Raw genomic sequence first — 9,069 nt, forward strand, 5'->3', positions numbered from 1 at the left:
CGGCCAGAGGGTGTCGGGGGGCCCTCTGGGCCTGTGGGAGGAAGGAGAACGGGGCGTGATGAGAGGCAGGGTGAGCGAGACCAGAAAGAGGCCCATGGGATAGTAGTAATGTAAACAGCCTCTTCCGCAGGGCAATAATACTCCAGGGACGTGTGCCAGGACTTTACAAAGCACCTGAAATAGGCTCCTCCACTGCAGTCTGCCGAGCTGTATGCTGTTGTTAAAGCCATTTTACGGGGTAGGCAGACTGAGGCGTGCCGGAGGCTAAGTGATTTATGCAGAGTCCCGTGGCTAGTCGGTGGTGTGGCTTCCAACTTAGGTCTGTCTGCCCCTACGCTACGGCCTGCAATTTGAATTCCTTTGCACGAAAACCGGGGAGGGCTGAGGAGGAGGAGGGGAGGGCTGAGGAGGAGGAGGGGAGGGAGGAGTGTGAAGTGGGTGGGTCATCCAGAACCGGAGGCGAATGGTGACGGCCGTTGTGTAGAAGAAAGGACCGAGTTTAGAACCTTGCAGGCTGCCCCCCCCCCTTGGTTCCTGTGGCCCCGCCACCTTCCCGGCCGTGCTATGGCTTTATGAGCCGGAGCTGTGGCTCCGGAGGAGCCGACGCTCAGGCCTGGCCCCCGCGGGTGGTGGTACCGAGGTTCAGTTCAGGGTAGTGTCTTCCGACACTTTGGGGGGAAGGCCGAGGAGGGTGGTGGCGGCGGCGACCACCGACCGTGGGCGTTTATGGAGAGGACCCTCTTCCAAGTGGCTGCCATCTCTCCTAACGTGCCTCTGCTTCCTTTTCCATCGCGGGCAAAGGCCGCCAAGCCTTTGTTCAGCCTCTAGCAGGGGGGATGTGATGTTTATTGGTGGGTTTTTTTTTTGCACACTTCGTCTTAAAACCAGAAAAACCAAACGTTCTTTTCCCAAGCTGGCGCTGGATTGCTTGCGGAGAAAGCTTTCAGGTGGCTGTATCATTAGTTGCTCTTCAGAGCTTTCCTGGGTAAACAAGCTTTGTTTTGGAGTTGTCTTACTCTATAGGTCGTCAGGAACGACCTGAACAGATTGTACTACAGATCAGCACAGGGCAGGGACCTCAGTAATTGTGTGTGTGTGTGTGTGTGTGTGTGTGTGTGTGTGTGTAAGAGAGAAAGAGAGGGACCTTTTGTTCTTGTACAGTCTAGTGCTGGGAAACAACAGGTATCAATTAGTGCTTGTCCTTGCTTTCTTAGGGAGTGGAGTAGCTCATGTGGAGTCATTTTAAAGTCAGCCTATTGCATGCGATCAAATTCATCCTTAAAAATTGCTTAGGAAGTTGCATTTATGGAGATGGCAGGCCCATTTCTCAGTAAATCCAGCAGACTCAGTTTTTCCTTCAGCTTCGAAACTGGTTACTCTTTCTTTGGTCCTAAACCAGATAAAGTACTTAGGTTACCTTTAGGGACTGTGTTGCACAAATAGATACTTGAAGAACCTAGTCATTGTGCACTATGAAGCGTACTCTGTGAGAGGCACGTACTGAGAGGCTTAAAAGGAGGAAGACTAACCGAGGGGAATATTGTGTCTGTGGTTCCCATCTTAGGCTCATTCAGGAGCAAGTCCTCACTGAATGGAAAGTGGCAAGCAGAATTGCTGGCACTATTTATTATTATGATTATTATTATTATTATTTCTCTTTTTGGCTAGCATACCCAGTTATTTATACTAAGGTGAATGTGCATAATATGAATCCTCTTCAGTTTTTTAAAAAATATATTTTTATTGATGTCAGAGAGGAAGGGAGAGGGAGAGAGAGATAGAAACATCAATGATGAGAATCATTGATCAGCTGCCTCCTGCATGCCCCACATTGGGGATCGATCCCACAACCCGGGCATGTGCCCTTGGCTGAATTCGAACCTGGGACCCTTCAGTCCACAGGCTGACGCTCTAACCACTGAGCAAAATCGGCTAGGGCTGATTCCTCTTCAATTTTTGAGTGGCACTACATTTAGGGGCTTACAAGCTATTTCCCAACAGGTTTTCTAGATGAAGGTTTGGTGCAAGAATGTCTTAACATATTTTTTTGTCAATAGTCTGCTTTTGTGTTCCCCATTTGTCAGGTATGTATAACAATGTGGTTAGCTTATTTTATTTATTTAAAAATATATTTTATTGATTTTTTTACAGAGAGGAAGGGAGAGGGGTAGAGAGTTAGAAACATCGATGAGAGAGAAACATCGATCAGCTGCCTCCTGTGCACCTCCTACTGGAGATGTACCTGCAACCAAGGTACATGCCCTTGACTGGAATCGAACCTGGGACCTTTCAGTCCGCAGGCTGATGCTCTATCCACTGAGCCAAACCAATTAGGGCTGGTTAGCTTTTTTTAAAAAATTCTCTTGCAAATGAAGTCATGCTGCTGCCTTTTTTTTTTTTTTTTAAATCCTCACCCGAGGATGTGCTTTCATTAATTTTTAGAGAGAGTGGAAGGGAGAGAGAAAGAAAGAAACATCGATGTGAGAGAAACATTGAATGGTTGCCTTCAACTGGGGAACCAGCCCACAACCTAGTTATGTGCCCTAACTGGGAATCGAACCTGCAACCTTTAGGTGTATGGAACAACGCTCCAATCAACTGAGCCACTCAACCAGGGCATGATACTGCCTTTTTAAATTAATGTCTCTGAATTTCAGTTTCTTATTTATAAAATGCATAGGAAGACAGCATTATATAAAGTTGTGAGGAGTTTTCTCCATTGTTATTTTGAGACAGAACCCCACATTTAGTATCAATCATCTATACTTTGCATTATCTTTAAAAGGTAAAGACTCATATAAAAATCATAACTACAATTTAATGTAACCAAAAAAGGGGGGGTTGGGGGAACCCTCACAAGAACCCAAAACAGAAAAGTAAAACCAGCCAGTCATTGTTAAAACTTCTTAAGGTCTCAAAAATGTGAGAGCCCTCCCCCCGCAACAATGGTTTGTTTAAAACTGGATCCAACTAAGGCCTATACATTTTGATGGGTTGATAAGTCTCCTGAGAGTCTTTTACTATTAAAAAAATTTTTTTAGCCCTAGTCGGTTTGGCTCGGTGGATAGAGTATCGACCTGCGGAGTGAAGGGTCCCAGGTTCAATTCCGGTCAAGGGCACGTACCTCAGTTGCAGGTTCCCCAGTCCTTGTCAGGTGTGTGTGCAGGAGGCAATACCTATTCGATGTGTCTTTCTCACATTGATGTTTCTCTCTGTCTCTTTTCCCTCCATTTTCTCTAAAAATCAATGGAAAAATATCCTTGGCTGAGGATTAAACAAACAAAAATTTTTTTCTAAAATTTATTCACTGGTTTTAGAGAGAGAGGGGAAGGGAGAGAGAGAAACATGGATTTTTTTTTTAGTTTCCCCCCCCCCAAAAAAAACGATTTTGAATATAAAAATGTTACATGCAGTAAACCTTAATATTTCAAGAATAAAAGGATTTTAAGTATAATAATATTACCAAAACTGTACTAACATAGTATGATATCACAAAAGTTGTAGGAAACATTAAAAATCTGCAAATTACAGGGTTACTTCTATTATATTCTAGAATATTTCCCCCCCCCCCTCTGGCTCTATTTTTGTTCATCAGTTTATGTTGTTCATTATATTTCCCAAATGTTGTGGCACTTATTTATGGATTCATTGGTTGCTTTTTTAAATATATTTTTATTGATTTCAGAGAGGAAGGGAGAGGGAGAGAGAGTTAGAAACATCAATGATGAGAGAATCACTGATTGGCTGCCTCCTGCAGGCCCTCTACTGGGGATGAAGCCTGCAACCCGGGCATGTGCCCTGACAGGGAATTGAACCCTGACCTCCTGATTTGTAGGTTGACACTCAACCTCAGAGGTTGAACCACGCAGGCTGGGCATTGGTTACTTCTTGTATGTGCCCCCAGAGATTGAGCCTGCAATCTTGGCATATGGGGATGACGCTTAAACCAACTGAACTACCTGGCCAGGGCTATTCTCTTACTTTTATTTCTTGCAATTTGTTGAAGAAGTTGGATGGTTCTTTAGATTTCTACAGTGGTTGGTTGGTTCGTTCGTTCGTTCGTTCCTTCCTTCCTTCCTTCCTTCCTTCCTTCCTTCCTTCCTTCTCGTTCGTTCGTTCGTTCGTTCGTTCCTTTGTTCCTTCCTTCCTTCCTTCCTTCCTTCCTTCCTTCCTTCCTTCCTTCCTTCCTTCCTTCTTTCCTTCCTTTTTTAAAAAAATATATTTCTATTGTAGAGAGGAAGGGAGAGGAAGAGATAGAAACATCAATGATGAGAGAGAATCATCGATCAGCTGCTTCCTGCATGCCCCACACTGGGGATTCGAGCCCGCAATCTGGGCATATGCCCTGACTGGGAATCGAACCGTGACCTCCTGGTTCATAGGTTGATGCTCTAGGTCGATGCTCAACCACTGAGCCATGCCGGCTGGGCTCCACAGTGGTTTCTGTATTTTGCTGATTGTATTTCTTTTTCTTTTAAACATCGATTTATTGTTGCCCTTATGCATTCATTGGCTGACTCTTGTATGTACCCTATCAAACCATAACCTTGGCGTATTGGGATGGCACTCCAACCAACTCAGCCACCCAGCCAGGGTGCTGATTGAACTTCTGTGGTCCTATTTAACTTGTTCCTTTGTCCCCTATAATTCCTGTAAATTGATAGTTAAATCTAGAGGTGTGGTCAGATTCAAATTAGATGCCCCCCTCCCCCGCAAAACGACAGTCATGTGCAGCATGATATTTTGGTCAACGATAGATTGATGTACTATGGTGGTCCTATCTATAATAATAAAAGCATAATATGCTAATTAGACCGCACATCCTTCCGGACGACCTTCTGGACAAAGCCAGGGCTATGAGGGAAGCCCGGGTCCCGGTGCCTGCTGGTGGCTGGAGGGAAGCCCGGGTGCCGGGTGCCAGAGGAAAGCTGGTGCCAGCAGCTGGTGGAAGGAAGGCCTACTCTTCCATGAATTTTGTGCATTGGGCCTCTAGTAAGATTATAAGTGAGCTGAAAAATTTCTACTGCCTAGTGATATCATGGCTATCCTTACATTTAAGTGAAACACATTATTAATATCTTTGAAGTGATACTGGTGTAAATCTACTGCACTGTCAATCATATAAAAGTGTAGCATATAGCCCTGCCCAGGGGGGCTCAGTTGGTTGGTGCATTGTCCCGCACACCAACAGGTTGCAGGTTCGATTCCTGGTCAGGGCACATACCTAGATTTTGGGTTCTAGGGGCGCATATGGGAGGCAACTAATTGATGTTTCTCTCTCACATTGATGTGTCTGTCTGTTTGTCTGTCTCATATAATAAAAACATATCCTTGGGTGAAGATTAAAAACGTATGGCATACAATTATATACAGTACATAATACTTTACAATTATAATAAGTGACCATGTTACTGGTTTATGTACTTACTTTTTGTGTTATTTTAGAGCAGTGATGGCGAACCTTTTGAGCTCGGCGTGTCAGCATTTTGAAAAACCCTAACTTAACTCTGGTGCCGTGTTACATATAGAAATTTGTTGATATTGCAACCATAGTAAAACAATGATTTATATTTTTGATATTTATTTTATATATTTAAATGCCATTTAACAAAGAAAAATCAACCAAAAAAATGAGTTCGCGTGTCACCTGACACGCGTGTCATGGGTTCGCCATCACTGTTTTAGAGGGTATTCTTTCTACTTACAAAAAAAGTTTGCTGTACAATAATATATCATGTTACACCTGCAACAGTCTCATACATCTGGTGCTTACTGAATCTCTTAATTGCATCCTTTTCTCTTGTGCTTGATTTATCTTGTGTTGTTTTGTACAATAACATTGCACACGTTTGTAGCCTGGGAGCAATAGGCTATATATTATGTAGCGAAGTGTGAAGTGGGCCATGTGCCATCTAGGTTTGTGTTCGTGCACTCTACGATGTTTTTTTTTTTTTTTTCTTGATTTTTTAAAGAGAGGAAGGAAGAGGGACAGAGAGCCAGAAACATCGATGAGAGAGAAACATTGATCAGCTGCCTCCTGCACACTCCCTACTGGGTATGTGCCTGCAACCAAGGTACATGCCCTTGACCGGAATCGAACCCGGGACCCTTGAGTCCGCAGGCTGACACTCTATCCACCGAGCCAAACTGGTCAGGGCTACAGTGTTTTTTTTTTAAGTGTGTGTGTGTGTTTTACTCCTCACCTGAGGATATTTTTCCATTGATTTTTAGGGAGAGTGGAAGAGAGAGGGAAAAACAGAGAGAAACATTGATGTGAGAGAAACACATTGATTGGTTGCTCCTATATGCGCCCCAACCAGGACCAGGACCGGGGAGGAGCCTGCAACCAAAGTACGTGCCCCTTACCAGAATCGAACCCTGGACCTTTGGTCCGCAGGCCGACGCTCTATCCACTGGGCCAAACCAGCTAGGGCTGAATATATATTTTTACTGACTTCAGAGAGGAAGGGAGAGGGAGAGAGAGATAGAAACATCAATAATGAGAGAGAATCATTGATTGGCTGCCTCCTGCACGCCCCCCCACTGGGGATCGAGCCCGCAACCCAGGCATGTGCCCTGACCAGGAATGGAACCGTGATCTCCTGGTTCATAAGTCAACACTCAGCCAACTGAGCAATACAGCTGGGCTGTGATGTTTGCACAAGAATGAAATTATGTAATGATGCATTTATTAGACGTAGTCTCTCCTTAAATGGTGTGTGACTATTTCATAGCAGTGATGTGTTTTGTCAAGAGGCACATGATACCTTGTTGTTGCTTTTTGTGATAACAGCCATTGTGATTATTTTAACAAGTTTCAAAGCTGAAGTATAATTTACATGTTATAAAATTTGCCCATTGTAATGTATAGTTTAATAATTTTTGGAAAATTTACTGAGTTCTGCAATCATTGTAATTGAGTTGGGAGCATTTCCATCACCTCAGGAAGATACCTCATGCCCATTTTTCGTTAAACTCCTATCCCCATCCCACTACTGTAGCCTACTTTTCTGTCTTTATTGATTTGCCTTTTGTGCTTATTCCATGTAAATGCCATTATGATTATTCATTAGGAGTCACACAATAATGATGTTCTATCATTTCATATTCCCTTGTTAGCTGGATAACTTTTCTTTTTTTTATTTTAAATATATATTTTATTGATTTTTTACAGAGAGGAAGGGAGAGGGATAGAGAGTTAGAAAGATCGATGAGAGAGAAACATCGATCAGCTGCCTCCTGCACACTCCCTATTGGGGATGTGCCCGCAACCAAGGTACATGCCCTTGACCGGAATCGAACCTGGGACCCTTGGGTCCGCAGGCCGACGCTCTATCCACTGAGCCAAACCGGTCAGGGCTGGATAACTTTTCTGAAGAGAAACCCTCAGCTATGTGATTGCTTCGAGGTACAGTTTATATCAGAAAGACAAGATACAATTTTAAAAATAAGTTGATTCACTACCATTCTCCACTGATGACCAATTAAGTTTATTTTCTTAGTTCATTATAAACTAATGGATATAAACCTCTCTGAGAAGTTTTAATGCACTGTAGTAATTATTCATAATGATGTTCATACTGTCCTTGACTAGAGGGAGCCTCTTCAGATTGTTTCTTGAGTTATTTTGATATAATTATAAGAGTTTCTTAGCTGGGGAGCCTGGTTCTAAGGTTTTAGTGTAAATACCTAATTATCCTCTTTTTAAGCTTGCTTTTTACTGCTTGGAGGCCAAAGGCATTTTTTCCCTTGGGTCTCTTGGTTGCTTTTGCTTTTATGGAAGTGATACTTCCTCTACAGTGATTTACAGTTGTGTTTCAAACGGCACCAAAAAGGAAGTGAATTGTTTCAGTTAGGAAAATAAGGAAGCTAAGTGGTATTGGTTTAACATTAATGGGCGTAGAAATGGTTTAAAGCCCTTTTGCTGGGGAAAACCGTAAGCATAGTTTAGAACAGTGATGGCGAACCTATGACACGTGTGTCAGAGGTGACACGCGAACTCATTTTTTTGGTTGATTTTTCTTTGTTAAATGGCATTTAAATATATAAAATAAATATCAAAAATATAAACCTTTGTTTTACTATGGTTGCAAATATCAAAAAATTTCTATATGTGACACGGCACCAGAGTTAAGTTAGGGTTTTTCAAAATGCTGACACGCCGAGCTCAAAAGGTTCGCCATCACGGTGCTGTCCTCTCCTCTGTTTTTACTCTTTTTACTTATGCTCTCCCCTCTGTCTGAAGTGCCATGTCCCCTGCATGTCACCAGACTGACTCTTGCTCCTTTAAAAAGACTCAGCTCAGCCCCTACCCTCATTCCATCCCATCCCAGGCTAGGAGACTTCCATGTGCCCGCAACCAAGGTACATGCCCTTGACCGGAATCGAACACGGGACCCTTCAGTCCGCAGGCCAACGCTCTATCCACTGAGCCAAACTGGTTTCGGCGTGACATTTTCTTAATTATGTTTAGACTAGTGGCCCAGTGCACGAATTCGTGCACATTGAAAGGAAATTAATTAGAAGAAATATTTTAATATCGCTATTTTCCCTTTCTCATAATAGAAGTGTCAACCAAATTCACGATCAACAATGACAGATTGAGACACGTGTGCAACTGGCATCAGCGAGTGCTTTATGTGTATTGCATATGTGCGAGTCAACTTAGCCTTTTATATATATAGAATAAACTTGCTTAATTAGACCTGCTTTCTGATGCAACTAAACTTTTTCCAGCCCATTGAGGCACCCCAACTTCTCTTTCAGGTAATTGTCAACAACACAGCAGTAAATATCAACACAAAGCAGATTATTATTGTAGGTCACGCAGGGAGAACAAAGGGTAAAATATTTACCTGCAGCCGTGTTTGACTATATTCTGTGCAGTGAGAAAACCTGAAGTCACTTTCAAGGTCCACCATTTCTTACTTCTTTCCAGTCAGGTCAAGCTTCTAAGCTTTCTAAGTCTCCATTTTCTGACTAATGAAAAGAAAATAGGATTCCACCGAGTCTCCTATCTACCTACTCCAGGACTTCTGTGAGGATCAAATGAGATGAGGCACGGGAAAA

General features: G+C 43.0%; 1 long non-coding RNA gene across 1 annotated transcript in view; it reads right to left on the bottom strand.

Annotated features, from left to right (window-relative positions):
• Nucleotides 1-4,501: 4,501 nt before the first annotated feature.
• The window catches only part of LOC106726825, a 6,299-nt gene continuing 1,731 nt past the window's right edge, over nt 4,502-9,069 (bottom strand). Inside the window, exons 2-3 of the long non-coding RNA XR_001362934.1 lie at nt 5,377-5,382; nt 4,502-4,531 (exon numbers count right to left, since the gene is read on the bottom strand). This is a non-coding gene — a long non-coding RNA (uncharacterized LOC106726825). The remainder of the gene's footprint in view (nt 4,532-5,376; nt 5,383-9,069) is intronic.

This window comes from Myotis brandtii, unplaced genomic scaffold (genome assembly GCF_000412655.1).
Source record: "Myotis brandtii unplaced genomic scaffold, ASM41265v1 scaffold32, whole genome shotgun sequence".
Taxonomy (NCBI): Eukaryota; Metazoa; Chordata; class Mammalia; order Chiroptera; family Vespertilionidae; genus Myotis; species Myotis brandtii.